The sequence below is a fragment of the Arachis hypogaea genome, chromosome 20, assembly GCF_003086295.3.
Source record: "Arachis hypogaea cultivar Tifrunner chromosome 20, arahy.Tifrunner.gnm2.J5K5, whole genome shotgun sequence".
Lineage (NCBI taxonomy): Eukaryota > Viridiplantae > Streptophyta > Magnoliopsida > Fabales > Fabaceae > Arachis > Arachis hypogaea.
Window position 1 is genome coordinate 77,731,665 of NC_092055.1, and position 17,067 is coordinate 77,748,731.

General features: G+C 38.6%; 1 non-coding gene across 1 annotated transcript; it reads right to left on the minus strand.

Annotated features, from left to right (window-relative positions):
• Positions 1-3,102: 3,102 nt before the first annotated feature.
• Positions 3,103-3,209, minus strand: LOC112787257 (small nucleolar RNA R71). Its single transcript, XR_003194678.1, has one exon. It is a non-coding gene; the product is annotated as a small nucleolar RNA R71 (small nucleolar RNA).
• Positions 3,210-17,067: the final 13,858 nt, after the last annotated feature.

Sequence of the window (17,067 nt, forward strand, 5' to 3'; positions counted from 1 at the left end):
TCATGAGTTCTCCCATTTTGCATGCTTTTGTCCTCATTTCTTCCATCCAATACTTGCCCTATGAACCTAAAATCACTCAACAAATACATTAAGGCATCGAATAGAATTAAAGTGAGTTAAAATTACCAAGTTTAGGGCCTAAAAAGCATATTTTCACATTTAAGCACAATTCAAGGGAGAATTACAAAACCATGCTATTTTATTGAATAAATGTGAGAAAAGGTGATAAAATCCCCCAAGGGTGTATTGGTAAAGATTTTTTTCAGTAAAATTGCGTTGCAAGTATAGCTCTACCAACAACAATCCTCGGGTGTCAAATTTAGAAGAGGGATTTGGTTCTCACAAGTTTAACCCCAATAGAAATAACCCAAGTATTCAAACCTCAGGTCGTCTCACAAGGAATGGGCAAACATATGCTTCAACATTAGTTAGAAATCCGGGTTTGTGAGTTATGAGCATGAAAATAAATTGGAATCTTAACAAGCAAGTAATCTTAAATTGCAACATACTAATTCAATTAACTAAGCAAAACATGAGCAATTCCAATGAATAAGTAACATTCCACTTAATTCTATTATAAACCAAACAAGTAATTATAACTAAAGCAAATAATTGACAAAGTTGGTTTTCAAATATGAATAATAAAAACAACTCTTGGCTAGGCATGGGAATTGGGATCACCATCCTTGTCTAACAACCATATCTTGACAATTATAAGGAACCAAGCTCATTAAGTCTACCCTCAAAGTCTTAAGTACGTGACATCTACTCCTAGACTTGAAGTACGTCAAATGGCTTTGATCACATCAACCCATAAGTCCCAACCTACCTACTAATTAGATTAGTAGTGGGTTGGCATCAATGAGTATCAAATTGACCACCAAGGGCTCCCAAATCATCAAATCCATTAGACCCAATGACTCAAGTTTACCCAATTCCCTTGACCTAGGCCAAGAGTAAAGAAGACTACTCCATAATCAAAGTAAACAATTCATCGAACACATGGTAAGCATTAACAAAAGACATGTTCAAAATAACAATTAAATTAGAATCTACAAATACCCACTAACAATTATCAATATACAATCATCAAAACAACAAGACTAAACATAGAAATCATCAATGTAACATCAACAAGTCAATAATCAGAACATTCATGAAATGGGTATAAAATGACAAGTAACAAGGATTCATAAACTATCACAAGATATAAGCAAAATTGTAGTAAAGAATTCAAATTGAACAATTAAAACTAGCAATTAACAAGATCCAATTCATAAATCAACAAGGGAAGATCAAATTAAAACTAGATCTAGAGAGGAACAAGGGTTTCTCTCTCTAGAATCACCCAAGAACCCAAAAACTAGCAAAAAATTATGTCCTAGTGTAAAATGATTGATCCCCCCTCTCCCCCTAGCATCCTTGGGTCTTTTCCATGCAGAAACAGCTTGGAATTGGGCCTCATGAGCCTCAGAAATTGCCAGGCACGATTTCCTTTAATGAGGTCACGTGCAGCTTCCCACGCGTGCGTGCCATGCGTGCGTGCATGCGCGTCGATAGGAATCTTCTGATCCGCGCGGATGCATCCATCCTTGCACGCCCCTTCCAGCCAACCTCATCCACGCGTGCGCGTGGAGTGCGTGGGCGCGCCGATGCTGCTTTTTCCAAGATCTCAATTCTTCATGTTCCTCCCTTTTTGTACATGCTTTCTCCCTCTCTTCTAAGTCATTCCTACCCTATAACTCCTAAAATTACTCAACAAATACATCACGGCATCGAATGGCAATAGAAGAGGATTAAAATATGGCAATTTTAAGGCAAAATAAGTATGTTTTCCATCATGGAGCAATATTGGGAAGTGAACACAAAACCATGCATTTCTTGTGAATAAGTGTGAGAAATGTTGATAAAATCCCCCAAAATAAGCACAAGATAAACCACAAAATCGGGGTTTATCACTTTCCCATTTACAATTAAGTCAATTATGTTTCTGCACTTTACATTATTGCCACTTCTTTTTCTGCACTTCACTGCTTTTATTTACCTCTGAGTCATTTATGTTTCTGCCCATTTATAATTCTGCAATCACAATCTATTTTGTTTAGCTTGACTAATTCACTAATTGATTAAAATTGCTCAAATCTACCAATCTATGTGGATACGATCCCACTCCACTGTGGGTTATTACTTGACGATAATTTTGGTGCGCTTGCCAAAAGAACGAATTCATCAATTTTTGTATGGTGAGTGAATTCCGTTCATCAAGTTTTATGGCGACGTTGACGGGGATTGGTTTGATTTTGACAATGACTAAATTGATTGGAGAACTAGATTAAGCAATTTAATTACCTTGCTATTTTTTTTAGTCCTTCAATTTTTCTTGCTATTCTGTTTTCTTTTTACTTTGATTAATTTTGTCATTCATTGTTCATATTTCCATTCTTCTAACTATTTGATTAATTACATCAACCAAGCTAACCACTAATATTGACAAGAGTGATTCCTTCACTTGCCCTCTGCTTGCCGTTTGTTGAATGTATGACAAGTAGAAGGGAAAAAACTTCATCCTCCTTCGATAGTAAACCTGAGAGGACCCTCCTGAGATTAAGAAAAGAGGCAATAGGCAAAGGCATAGTTGGAGAGGAAGTAGTGGAGGAAGATCTGAGAACCACTATAGAGGAAGAGGTATATAACAATGTTGGAGAGGATACTGGTAATCATATTGGACAAGAGAGCAGAGTCTTAGGCTCCTACATCAATTCAAATCTAGGAAACTGTGGCAGCAGCATTCTGAAGCCAACAATCCATGCTAACAATTTTGAGTTGAAACCTTAACACATCACACTTGTCCAGAATAATTGTTCACAAGGAGAAGGTTCTCAAGAGGACCCAAACCAACATCTTACTACATTCTTGAGGATCTGTGACACTGTAAAGTCCAATAGTGTACACTCTGACACCTACAAGCTATCTTTGTTCTCTTTCTCACTCAAAGATAAGGCAGCAAAGTGGCTGGAAGCATTTTCCAAGGAGAGCTTAACTACATGGGATGATGTTGTGAACAAGTTTCTAGCAAGATTCTACCCTCCACAGAGAGTCAATAGACTAAGAGCCGAGGTGCAAACTTTCAAACAGCAAGATGGTGAAACACTTTATGAGGCCTGGGAGAGGTTCAAAGATTTGACAAGGAAATGTCCACCGGATATATTCAATGAGTGGGTACAACTACACATCTTCTATGAAGGGCTATTATATGAGTCAAAGCAATCAGTAGATCATTCTTCAGGAGGCTCACTCAACAAGAAAAAAACCATTGAAGAAGCCATAGATGTCATAGAGACGGTGGCTGAGAATGAGTATTTCTATGCTTCAGATAGAACTCAAAAGAGAGGAGTAATGGAGCTCAATTCCATGGATGCCTTGTTAGCCCAAAACAAAGTGATCACTACACAACTAACAGCTTTGAACAAGAAGATGGAGAAGAATCAAGTCTCAGCCATTCAAGCCCAAGCTCCTCAACAAGAAGGAGATGCACTAGAAGGAGGGAATTGGGGGTTGTGAATGTAAGAGAGAGCAAGCAATGTAAATGGCAAGAAATTAAAGTACAAAAGGTTAACTTGGCATGCAAGAAAGTAGAAGTCAAAGCAACTAAAAGCAATGAAGATGGCAATTAAAAGCTAAAAAGGAATCTTGGTGAGAATTGGTTAATTAAGGATTCCTATCATAATTGTGGACCACAAACATGGTAACTATGTGTAGATTAATCCCAATCAGTCAACCCTACATCGAGAATAAGTCAATTAGGCATAATTAATTTCAATCCACAAGTCCTAATCAACTTACCAATTAACTTAGTGAAAGATTAGCGTTAGTGGAAACTAAATGAATTAACAACCCTCACGCAATATGGAATGGACATCCACCACTCAAGTTCACCCAAACCACACAATTTCTCAACCAAGAGGGAGAAAAACTATGCAAAAATCCAAACAAGCATGTTATCAAACACTTGGTGGGCATGAAAAGAAAGCATGGTAAATGACAAGAAATAATAAATGCTACAACTACCAATTGCAAGGGAAATAAAGATAGCAACTCAATAAAGGAATAAAGAGGCATGAAACATAAAATTGCATTAAATGTAAATTAAAGTAACAAGAGTGAAAATACATAAAAGTGGCAAAAATGGAGAAAGTGACAAGATAAAATAATGAAATTAAGACAATAGAACAAGGAAAGGTAGAAGAAATTAAAGTAAAACAAGAATTAAAAAGGCAAATTAAAAGGAAAGTAAACTAAGAACCCTAATTTCTAGAGAGAAGGGGGAGCTTGTCTCTCTAGAAAATGAACTACATGATAAAAATCTACCCTAACTGCTCCCCCTTCAAATGGAGTGAGGCCTTGCTTAATATAGGGAGAATCAGCATCAAAAAGTTCAAAAACTAGGTTCTGGAGGCCCAGAAATCACCCCAGCGATTTCCATTAAATGAGTCATGCGCTGGGACGTGTGCGTACGCATGCACACATGGTTTTGTGGCTTTTGTGCGTACGCACAGGTGGTTGTGAGCACGCACACTCCAATGTGTGCTTCTCCTTTGTTTTCTTCATGTTTTTGCCCTTTGTGCATGCTTTTCCATCACTTCTCCCATCCATATTAGCCTCGTAATCCTGAAATCACTCATCAACCACATCAAGGCATCGAATGGAATAAAAGTGAAATAAAATTTAGCTATTTTAAGGCCTAAAAAGCATGTTTTCACAATTAAGCACAACTCTAGGGAGAATTACAAAACTATGCTATTTAGAGGAATAAGTGTAGGAAAAGTTGATGAAATCCACCCAAATAGAGCAAATAAATATCATGAAATGTGGATTCATCAGCCATAGACTCAAGCATTACCTAGGAGACTCACTGGATGAGAAGAGAGTGAGCTACAACCTCAGCTGAGAATGGAAGAACGTCAAGCTAGTGACGATAAAGAAGCACTAGTTGGGAGGCACCCCAACACTTTATATCCTTTTGATTTATCGCTTTCTTAGAAGTAGTTAAAAATTTTCCAATTTAGGAAGTTTAAGTTTCAGTTTAATATTTGTGTTTCATTGCCTTCTAGAGGTAGATTGTAGGTGGTAGATTAGGAAGTTTTAATATCAATTTTTGGTAGTTAGAAAAGGCTTACATTCTATTTTCTTTTATTCTGGAAATGCAATTTGATGAATATATGTACTAATGATGAGTAATTGGACTGAGAACTAGCTAAAAAGCTAAGTTTGGTGTGGCCACCAACCCACTTAATCTAGGCTTACAACCAATTGAATAATTAATTTAAAGAGTAAGCCCATAGATTAAGTTTGGCGTGGCCACCACCACACGAAGATCACCTAGCAAGCCCAATGCCATGCAAGTTAAAAGCATTTAATAAATTGGTGAACACATAAAAGTTGGTTTTAAATGTGTTCTGAAGGAGGTTAGAGGTGAAAGAATGCGAAAGGATGAAAATTAATTCACCCTCATAAACACATTAAAACCCAATGATGAACCAAATTTATTATGATGCAATAGGATTAAGGTTGGTGTCCTAAAGGACACTCATCAGTTGCTATTTCATTGGTTCAAACTATGAGAAATGTAAAGGGTTCTTTTGTCATTACTATTGGGGTTTTCGGTTTTATTTTTAGGAGAGAGAATGGGGCCCACATGATTGATATCTCAAAAAGCAAGAATTCAAAGTGTACTTGCACTTTGGAACTCAACACTTGCAAGAAGCCAAAAGTGATTAGGGTTGGTGCCTCTTCCCATGCTAGGTGCTACTTTCCAAGTGGGAAAACATTGAAGTGCTTTCACTTCCCACCGTCCAGAGTACACTTCCCACCACTATAAAAAGCCCCTCACTTTCCCACCTCCCTTCACAAATTAAACCTCAACCTCATACACAGAAGAACCCCCACACTTTCCTCCTCTCTTCCCCTTACCTTTCTTTTCCTTTTCTTTTCCTTTTCTTGATTGGGACAATCAAGTCCTAAGTTTGGTGTTGGAGTAAAACTGTGTTTTGCTTATTCTCTTGCAATATTCCCCAACCTTCTTTAAACTTTCAAGCACCCTTTTCTCACCCCAATGGCACCACCAAGAGCCTCATCATCAAAGAAAAGAAAGACCAAGGAACCAATTTCTGGATCCTCAAGTTTAAGATTCAATGAGTATAGGTTCCTCTCATCATTCAACCAAAACCAATTTTATGGTTGGGTGAGTGAGAGATAAATTATCCCAGAGGTTGGTTCCCAGCTAGGAAGGTGGTGGAATGCTTGGTGAGAGAGTTTTATGCCAATGCTGTACCTCAACGTAGGCAAGCCTATGTCTATCTCAGCTATGTGAGGGGAAAGGCCATTGATTATAGCCCCTCCAACATAGAGAGGATGCTAATGGTGAATTGGACAAACTCCACCCGGAGCTATGAGGAAAGAATGAAGCAACAAGACCCAGGATTTGATGAAATCCTCAATGAGATCTATGTGCTGAATGTGCAATGGATAAACGACAAGGATGAGAGGCCCAATCAGATGAGAAGAAGGGATTTGAGCCCCCAAGCTAGAGGGTGGCTGGATTTTGTGAGAAGGTTTCTAATTCCCACATCCAACACTTCGGAGATAACTAAAGAGAGAGTTGTGCTCATATACAGCATAATGAGAGGAGAAGGGAGCCTAGAGCTCAAGGTTGGCATTCCCCAGCATCATCCAAAGGCTGTGTGATGAAGCAGGGGTAGAGAAAATTATTGATGAAGTGCTAGTAGAACAAGAAAAGCCCATAACTGCCAAGAAGATGGCCAAAGTGGTGGGTGTCAACCCACTTGAGAGGAGAAGGGAGCATAGAGCTCATGCTCATGTACCACAAGGGCAGCCACAATAAGAGGAAGAAGCCGAAGAGGAACCACATTTTCTAGCACTCCAACCACCACCAGACCAATAATACCAACAATTTCCTGAAGGATTCAACTGGAAACAACTGCAAGGAGACGTACACCAAATGAAGGGAGACCTACATCATCTGAGAGAAGATGTCAACCAACTCAAGGATAATCAACAAAAGCAATGGGACTAAGTGAATGAGAATATACAACAACTCCAAGGAAGTATGAAACACCTGAAGGAGCAGCAAGACCAAATCAACTGGGGAGAGATGCAAGGCAGCCTAAGAATGATTTTGGAACAACAACTACATCAAATGGGGGGCCTTGCTGAGTTCAAGCATCTTTATGAAGCAAGAACTGTAGCAAGAGGAGAATATGACTGCTACGCACAAACAAAATTGACCTACTTGTGCAATGCAGTAGCCAACATGAATCCCAGTTATCCTACCTATATGCAGAAGATGGAGGAACTCAGTGCAAGGCAGGAAGAAATAGCATACCAGCACAAAGAAATTGTGAAATCCTATATGAGAAGGCTAGGATTTTGGAAGCCCAAGGACAAAAAGGCACAAGAGGGATCCTTCAAGAAAGATGACTCCTCCCCCTCCAAAAAGAAAGACAAAGGAAAAGGGCCAACGAACTGAAGCTACTCAAGGTGGTTAAGTCCCATGGTTGACACTCTCTAAATTCTGAATTCTGTTTAAGTTTTCTTTATGTTTTAATTTCTATTTGAGAATAAATAGTAATGCTAGGATAGTTTATGTTTAAAGCTTTTTTTATGCCTTGAAGTCTTTTGTGAGTCCTTTGAAGTACAAGAAAGAAAATGCAACGTTAATTTTAAGTCTTTTCAACATCAATAAAAGAATAGTTTGTCTCCATAAGAGTTGTTGTGAGTTGTGCAAGAACAAGTGGTAAAAGAGACTAAGACCAAGAGAGGCCATTTAAAAACTAAGAGACAAGGAACTAAGTGTAGAACCTTAAATAAACTAAAAAGAAAATGAGACATGAAAGGCAACTAGGTTAGAAGGTATGACAAGTAGAGGTTAAGGGGTGTTCCTTGAATATCTATAGAACCAAGAAGTAGCAAGTAATAAAGACCCAAGGCTCTGAGCATCAACTACTAGAATAGAAAGAAACATTAAAAAGCTCAAAAGAGTTGGAAACTCTAGTCGATGCTGGTGGTGAAGATGTATCAAGAAGAGACCTGGGCAAGTAAATTCCTAGGGGTGCTTCAACACCTAGTACCCTAAAACCAACTGGTTTGGGAGTGCTAATTGAAAGCCTAACTAAAAGGTTATCTTGAGACAAAACACTTAGAGTCGTGGTCAATAAATAAAAAAGAAAGAACAACCAAAAGAAAATGAAATAACTCTTACTACTTCAAGGTGACAATCAATAAAAACGACCCCTGAAGCTTATACTTGAAAGAACCCTCAAGGATCTAGGAGTTCTTTGTGGTATTGAAACAAAAATATTCATGCATGTGTTAAACACTTAGTCCTATCCTTACTCAATTTTGCATCCCTTCAAGGTCAAAGTCTCAATTTATAAAAGGACTACTCACATTGATTTGCTTGGGACAAGCAAAGCTTAAGTTTGGTGTTGTGATGACTTGCATCATCTACCCTTTTTTCTTGTCTAAAAAGGACTATAAAAGAGCATAATCTCATTTGATCATCGTAATTTAGGAATTAATTGATGAATATTATAGTACATTGCTTTGAAATGGGGTTGTACTGAATTTCAGGTGGAAAAGAGCATCAGAAAGGGAAGAAAAACAACAAAACAAGCTGGGTGTGTGAAACTGGCGTGCCACTTGGAACAAATGCCACAAAATTGTATGGGCGTAGCATGCCAGGAGCTGGGTGTGGCACACTAGTATTGAAGTCCAGAGGGGAATCTCAAGCAATTATATGGGCATGGCATGCCAGGAACTGGGCGTGGCACGCCAGTGTAGTTTTTCAGAGAGCAATAATCAAGGCCACTAAAGGGGCGTGGCACGCCAGGCTGGGCGTGGCATGCCTAACCCCTCACATACTATGGGCGTGCTACTTGAGCCATGGGCGTGGCACGCCAGTTCATCACTCCAGAAGGGATCATCACCTGGGCGTGCCCCTTGGTATCGAAGGCGTGGCACGCCAGCTTCAAAATGACACTTGGGCGTGCCACTTGATGAGCTAGGCGTGGCACGCCAAGCTTAAGAAAGCCACAAATGAATGGGAGTGTGATGGGTGGAAATTTAGATTTCCACACAAAACTCACCGGCAAGTGTACCGGGTCGTATTAAATAGTAATTACTCACAAGAGTGAGGTTGATCCCACAGGGATTGATGGATTGAGCAATTTTAGTTATGTAGTTAGTTTAGTTAAGAAAACAGTTGATGTATTGAGTGAATTATGATCAACAGAAGCTAAATTGCATAAAAATTAAAAAGGAGAGGGGAAAGTGACAGAAAAGTAAAGTCCAGAAGAGTAAATTGCATGAAACTTAAAGTGCAAGAAAGTAAAAGAGCTTAAACTTAAAATACAAGTAATATAAATGACGGAAACTTAGATTGCAAGAAATATAAATAGTTGAAGCTTAATGTGCAAGAAATCTAAATTACTGAATCTAAATTGCTGAGGAACTTAAATTGCTGGAAGAGTAAAGGGATTTGGGGGCTCGGATTTAGAATTGAACAAGAAAAGACAAGCTAAAGTAAATCAGAAAGCTGTGAAATAAGAAATGCAGTTTAGTTACCAAGAAGAAATGTAAAATTACTTGAAGAAACAAAACAAAAAGAAACTTAGCTCAATTGTGAAATTCTAAAAGAGAAATTAAAGATCGAAGAAGAGCAATGAGATTAGGAAACAGATCTAGATCTCAATTACTCCTTTGATCAAACAGAAAAGAAATTTCAAAAGAAATAAAAAGGAAGACAGTAAATGAAACTTAAATCCAATTCTCCAATTCCCTAAACAGAAAAGTAGATATTGCAGATGAAGAGAATGAAAACAGAAAACTAAACTCAGATCCAATTCTTAGAATAATTGAGAAAAGAGGGAAAAGATGATTCTCAAACTTAGAATCAATGAAGCTCTTCAATCTCAACTCAAATTCCAAGAATAGATAGCAGAAGTTGCAGAAGAAAATGAAAATGCAGAAAGAAGAACTCATATCCAAATTCAAATTCCCAAATGCAAAACAATTGACAATTTAAAGTGAGCTAAAGGCAAAACTAAAAGTGAGCAAAAGGTTTAAAAAAAAAGGTCCTCTACAAATCAAATTAACTCCTATTTATACACTTTCTATTTTTTGGTTTTCAAAATTTGGAGTGGGCTTTTCAGGTTGGTGAAGAAGTGGATCCAAGATGGCATTTGTTTGAAAATGGTCCATTGGTGCACTTGTTTGAAAATGGCTTAGGGGGCTAGCTCCAGTGGAGCGCTGATAAACCCATATTTCATGAGTTCTTTTGTGCTTAATTAGAGTGATTTATTCAACTCTTCACCTACTTATTCACATTAATTGCATGGTTTTACTTTCCCTTCCTTATTATGTCATGTTGTGAAAAACATGTTTCCTAAGCTTTAAAAATTAATTATTTTAATTACCTTTATTTCCATTCGATGCCGTGATTAGTGTGTTGAGTAGTTTCAGATTTTCTAAGGCAGAATGACTTAAAAGATGAAAAAGGAAACATACTAAAATGGAAGGAGAAAGCAAAACGGAGCTTTAAAGAAACTGGTATCCACGCGATTGATGCCAAGGCATCTTAGGCTAGTTTCACTAGCCTTTTTCTTTTATTTTTAGTTGTTTTATGCATTTTCTTGAGCCTTAAGTAATCATTTTGGGCCAAATAGTCATGCTTGTCTTAAATCATTCAACATGAAGATTTTGATGCAATTTCCATGAGTTTTAGTTATATTACTTGAAAGCTATGAATGGAAAAATTCTCATGAATTTTTGCAAGACTTTGATGCAATTGTTTGGATGATTTCAGGGAAGAAGAGGCTAGGCAAGGAAGCAATAAAATCAATAAAGGAAGCTTGAATATCACATGTGGAGTTTAAGTTCCAGTTTAAGCTTAAACTGGAACTTAAACTACCAAGCCATATAATGCTGGAATTGAAGTTTAACCTCCAGTTTAACCTTAAACTGGAGGTTAAACGCCAGAATGAAAAGTCTCACCAAGGAAGCATTCCACGTTTAACCTCCAGTTTGACCTCAAACTGGAGGTTAAACGCCAGAATGATAATGCCACTCAGGAAGGAGTTCCACGTTTAACCTCCAGTTTAACCTTAAACTGGAGGTTAAACGCCAGAATGGGAAGAGCACCAGGGAGCTTAAACGTGTTCGACCAAGAACTCTCCTCCAGGGTTGCTCCCTCCATTTCCACGTTTAAGCTCCAGTTTGACCTCAAACTGGAGCTTAAACGTGTTCGACCTCCAGGGCTACCTTTTCCATTTCCACGTTTAAGCATCAGTTTAACCTTAAACTGAAGCTTAAACGTGTTATATGGAACAGCTTGACCATGCCTTCTTCAAACATAAATAACTTGAGCTACAAAACTCCAAAGGAGGTGATTCAAAATGAATTGGAAAGAAGACATCTAGAGCTTTCCAAGCATATATGGCATGCATGGTGGATACTAAAAATTGAGGGAGAAAACAGCCCCGTAATGTGCATAGAAGAGCATAGTACCAACATGCAATCAGGCCAGCTGACCTCTTCACCTTCCATGGAGTATAACTCGAGTTGTAGAGATCCAATTGAGGTGCTTCCAGTTGCGTTAGAAAGCTGACATCCATAGCTTTCCAACGAGGTATAATAGTCTATATTTGGCATCAAATTGGCAAGGTTGACAAGAGAACAAAGTGACGACTCAAGAAAGGGGGTGCAACATTTGAGTGTAGTTTAATGGATCATTATCCTTTTTGGATCAATTATGTCACTCAGCCCTTCAAGCAAGCAAGGCCCATCAACAACACCAAATCAAGGCCACAAGAATCATCTAGAATAGTTTATTTTCATTTGATTGTAATTTGCTTTGAATTTCATTTTCATTTTGTAATTTAGGGAGCCTATTTAAAGGCCTTAGTTTCTGCATTTGAGGAAGACACGGGGGATTGAGGGGGAATCCAGCCCCTGAGGGGGAGAACTTTGGATCATTTTCTTTTAGTTTTGTAATTGAATTCAGAGCTATGACTCACTAAACCCCTTTCATTGGGTTAGGGAGCTCTATTGTAATTCAATGAATCAATAATAGTTTATCTTCTTCTTCAATCTTTTCTCTTGAATTTTGTTAGAAAGCTTCTCGATCTAATTCCATTGGGTAGTTGTCTTGGGAAAGAAACTACCCATAATTGGAATCCTTCGGAACCTTGGGAAAGGAATGGAGGATTCATGCTAGAGAAGCTTTCTCACAGTGAATTGGATTGGGGTTTGGATGGATATTGTGACATGTAATCCTACCAAATTGTGGTTCATGAAACTGTGTGGTAAAATCAGTGATCGAGCATCATCTCTTCTTATGAACATTTAAACCAAGGGATTGGGAATTTGTTTGTTTTTAGAGAGAATTGGTGAGCCAAGGGATTGGGATCCAATCATATAAGATTGCCAAGCAAAATTCAATGAACGCATTGGTTGAGGAAGAGATAAACATGTTTTGATTCGGAGATCTCAATATCTCCTATAACCCAATGAATTCCCCATTTCTGATCTACCACTTTCTCTTTACATTCTGCAATTAAATTCATGCAATCACCCCATCCCTTTTAATTTCAGCAATTTAGCTTCTCGCTCTTTAATTCATGCAATTTTACATTCCGCAATTCTCATCTAAATTTTGATTCCGCTCAACTAGAACATACTTCTAATCCGAATTGCTCACTCAACCAATCCTTGTGGGATTCGACCTCACTCTATTGTGAGTTTTTACTTGACGATAACCGGTGCACTTGCCGGAAGGAATTTTGCCGATCGTGCAATTTCCTAAATCGTAGCATAACAAGTTTATGCGCATCAGCGATCGCATGGATGACGCGATCGCGTGCCAAGGATGAATCAGCAGCGACGCGGCCGCATGACTGACGCAACCGTGCGCCTTAAGCAGAACGCATATGATGCGGTCGCATGACTGACGCGACCGCGTGGCAAGGAAAAGCTCCGAATGACGCGACCGCGTGACCCACGCGGACGCGTGACAGAGGCCACGCACCAGAAATTACAGAATACGCCCCCAGCGAATTCTGAAGCCCTTTTTGGCCCAGATCCAAGTACAGACAGCATAGACCAGAGGTTATAAAGTATGGGAATGCTTCAATTCAAAGGGAGCTCGCATATTTTTACCTTTCAATGATTTAGATTTAGTTGAGAGGGAGATCTTCTCTCTCTCTTTTAGGATTTAGGATTTCTTCTTGTTTTAAGAGTAACTCTGGATCCCAGGTTTAATGTTCTTTTAGTATTACTTATATTTATTTATTCCAACATTTGAATTGATTATTATAATTTGATTTATGAATTCTCTCATGTTACAGACTGTTATTTGAATTAATGATAATTGAGGTATTTTCAGTTTATGATTGTTCTCTTTGATTTAAGTTACCATTGCTTCCCATCTAAGGACCTCTTTATCATTCCAGCAATTTTACTTTTCCCCTTTTGGTTCTGGTTAAGAATTTAGTAACTCAACAGTTATTAAACTCAACATAATTGATAATCGTTATCTTGCTGATTGAGCTGAACTTAAATAATCCCAACCTTTTCTGAGGAAATAATTAGGATTCGAAAGTCAATTTAATTAGTCCCTTGACTTTCCTTTGCCCTGGTGAAAGTTGACCATGTGGAGTTTAGATTCAACTTTCATTATTGTAGAGAGAGATAACTAAGTTGGACTTCTTATTTCTCTACCTTGCTAAAAGTTGCTTTACAGTTATTATTTATTCTCAATTGCCATTTAATTCACTCGTCATTTAAATTACTTGCTTCTCACCTTCTAAACCCCGATTATAACCTTTATAGCCAAGAATAAGAACATACTTCCTCGCAGTTCCTTGAGAAGACGACCCGAGGTTTGAATACTCGGTTAACAATTTTTAAAGGGGTTTGTTACTTGTGACACCCAACACATTTGTACGAAGGGATTTTTGCCAGTTTAGAAACTATATCTACAACGCAACCATTTCTATGAATTTCTTTACTGGTAGAAAACCCGACGTCAAGCGCTCAGTGAAGAAAGGTAACGTAGCGCTCCCTTGCTTAGTGTGCCTCCCTTCGAGCCAAGCATGTTTCACTTTGTGCCAATATATAGCGCTCAGTTGGAAATTTCCAACATAGCACCCCTTGCTTCCACGGTTCCCTCTTCGAACCCTGCTGGCTTCCTTTTGCTAGCAATTTCCTTGTAGTAGCTCGGTGAGAACCTTTGAACGTAGCACTCCTTTGTGTGCATGGTTCCCCTTTCGAACCCTTGGCTGCCCCATTTTAGGAGTGTCGCACCTTATTTTTCTTTAAATGGGCCACGAAAACGATGAAAGAGTTAACGTAGCGCTCCTTTGATTTGAGCGCTGGCCTTGCTAGTTGAGTTTCCTTGTAGCGCTAAGTTGGGAAACTCAACGTAGCGCCCTTGCTTTTCTTGCTTGATGTGCCTTGGTGCTCCCAACTAGCGTTCGCTCTTTAAACGCTACGCTCATTTTTTGAGCGCTGGCCCTTGCTCCTTTGGCTGAGCGCCACGCTTCAATATTATAGGCCACACTTTGATAAGGCACGCTTTCATGGTTCTTTCTTTTCTTCACCATTTCTTCACCTACAAGCAACCAAACAAACATATCAAAGTATCACCAAATTCACAAGGTTTCTAAATCATTCATAAATAAAACTAATTCTAGTTTAAACCTTATAATTTTATGTTAATTAAATAATGGTTGATTAATTTAACTTAACCATGAAAATCCACTCCAAATCACTTACTTATAGTGTAAGAAAGTGCATAAAACCTAATGAAATAAGTGAAAAATACTTGAAAAGCTAGCTTAAGATGACTTGTCATCACAACACCAAACTTAAATCTTGCTTGTCCCCAAGAAAGCACTAAACATAAGAAGAAATGAAATGAAACAGAGAAGCATACATGTCCTTATTTAGCAGATAATTGAACTTGGTTCATGGGGTTTTATGCAGACAAATGTAGCTCAAATATTCTTAGCTATTTGATATGGAATGTCTCTTTGATGATTCACTAGAGTTGCTGCTATAATGCCTTGCTTTTTGATTGATCCCTATTATCTTTTTCTTTCTTTTTTTTGCTTAGAAAGCTTATTTATTAATGAAAGCTTGGTAGCAAGTGTTGCAGCAGCCTTTTGGCTCAATTTTTGCTCAACACTTCTTCACCACAGACACTTGGCTCATAATTTCTTCCTAGGAACATTGATGCCTAGCATCTCTTTGGATTACTAAATGCTTTGTAACTAGATTGCTCTTGATAATGGACTTTCGGTTGGCAATCTATTGATTAGCATGCAGAAATTGTGTGTAGGCGTTTGAACTTAGTTTGGTGTGTGAACACCAAACTTAGTTTCTTGCCAATGTTTTTTATACAACAAACCAACCATATATGAAACCTTGTGCCTTTGCTGAAGGTCACAAAACTAAAACTAGAAAACAGACAGTGGCTAAGTAGTTTCTCTGATTGCTTGGAGCTAGCAATTATTTATGCAGAAGGTGAAAATGTGTTTTCAAGTGAGATTTTTGGTGGAACACCAAACCTAGCATCCTTCATTCTCCCTTAAATTGTTTTGGTGTGCAACACCAAACATAGCTCCTTGCAATACAGATAAAGCCACTTGACCTTTTTATTGAAATAGTTAGGAAAAGAAAACTACCTCTGGTTAGGTTGCCTCCCAACAAGCACTCTTTTAATGTCACTAGCTTGACATTCCTCATTCTTGCTCAACTTAATTCTTGAACCTCCTTCTCTTTGTTCCAAGGGCCTCCCAAATAATGCTTTGCTCCGTGGCCATTTGCTGTGATTGTGTCCTTTGTAGCCTCATCCAGAAGGTCAAGGCTTACATAAGGGAGAACATTTGTGATCAAATAGAGGCCAGTCCATTTAGACATGAGCTTGCCTGGGGAAATCTTGAGCCTGGAATTATATAGGAGTACTTGCCGTCCTGGTTTGAACTCTCTTTTCAGAATTTTCTTGTCGTGCCACTTTTTAGCTCTCTCCTTGTATATCTTTGCATTCTCATAAGCTTCTAGTTTGAATTCATCTAGCTCATTGAGTTGCAACAACCTTTTTTCTCATGCTGCTTGAGGATCAAAATTGAGGAGCTTAGTGGCCCAGTAAGCTTTGTGTTCTAACTCCACAAGAAGGTGGCATGATTTTCCATAGATCAGCTGAAATGAAGACCTTCCTATAGGGGTTTTGAATGCTGTTTTATACACCCATAAGACATCATCCAGCTTTCTGGCCCAATCTTTCCTGGTGGTTCCCACAGTTTTCTCCAGAATCCTCTTCAACTCCCTATTTGCAAGCTCTGCTTGGCCATTGGTCTGTGGGTGATATGGTGTGGCTACTTTATGCATAACCCCATATTTGTGAAGTAATTTCTCCACCTGTTTATTGCAAAAATGACTGCCACCATCACTGACAAGACCCTTAGGCACTCCATATCTAGTGAAAATGTACTTCTTAAAGAATTGAAGGACAAGTTGTGCATCACATGTGGTTGTGGCTATAGCTTCCACCCACTTTGAGACATATTCCACTGCTACCAGAATGTATTTGAAGGAGTACGAAGGGGTAAAAGGGCCCATAAAATCAATGCCCTAAAGATCAAATAGCTCCACTTCAAGAATGAAATTTTGAGGCATCTCATTTCTTTTTGATAGTCCTCCAGCTCTTTGGCACTCATTACACTGATGAACGAACTCTCTGGCATCCTTGAATACAGTTGGCCAATAGAATCCACTTTGCAGTACTTTGGCAGTTGTTCTGTCTGGTCCAAAGTGTCCACCATAGGCTGAACCATGACAATGCCACAATATGTCTCTCATCTCAGTTTCAGGGACACACTTCCTAATCATTCCATCCGGACATCTTTTGAACAAAAATGGTTCATCCCACAAAAACTTTCTGGCTTCATTGAGTAGCTTTTTCACTTGTTGCTTGGAGAGTTCTTGAGGGAT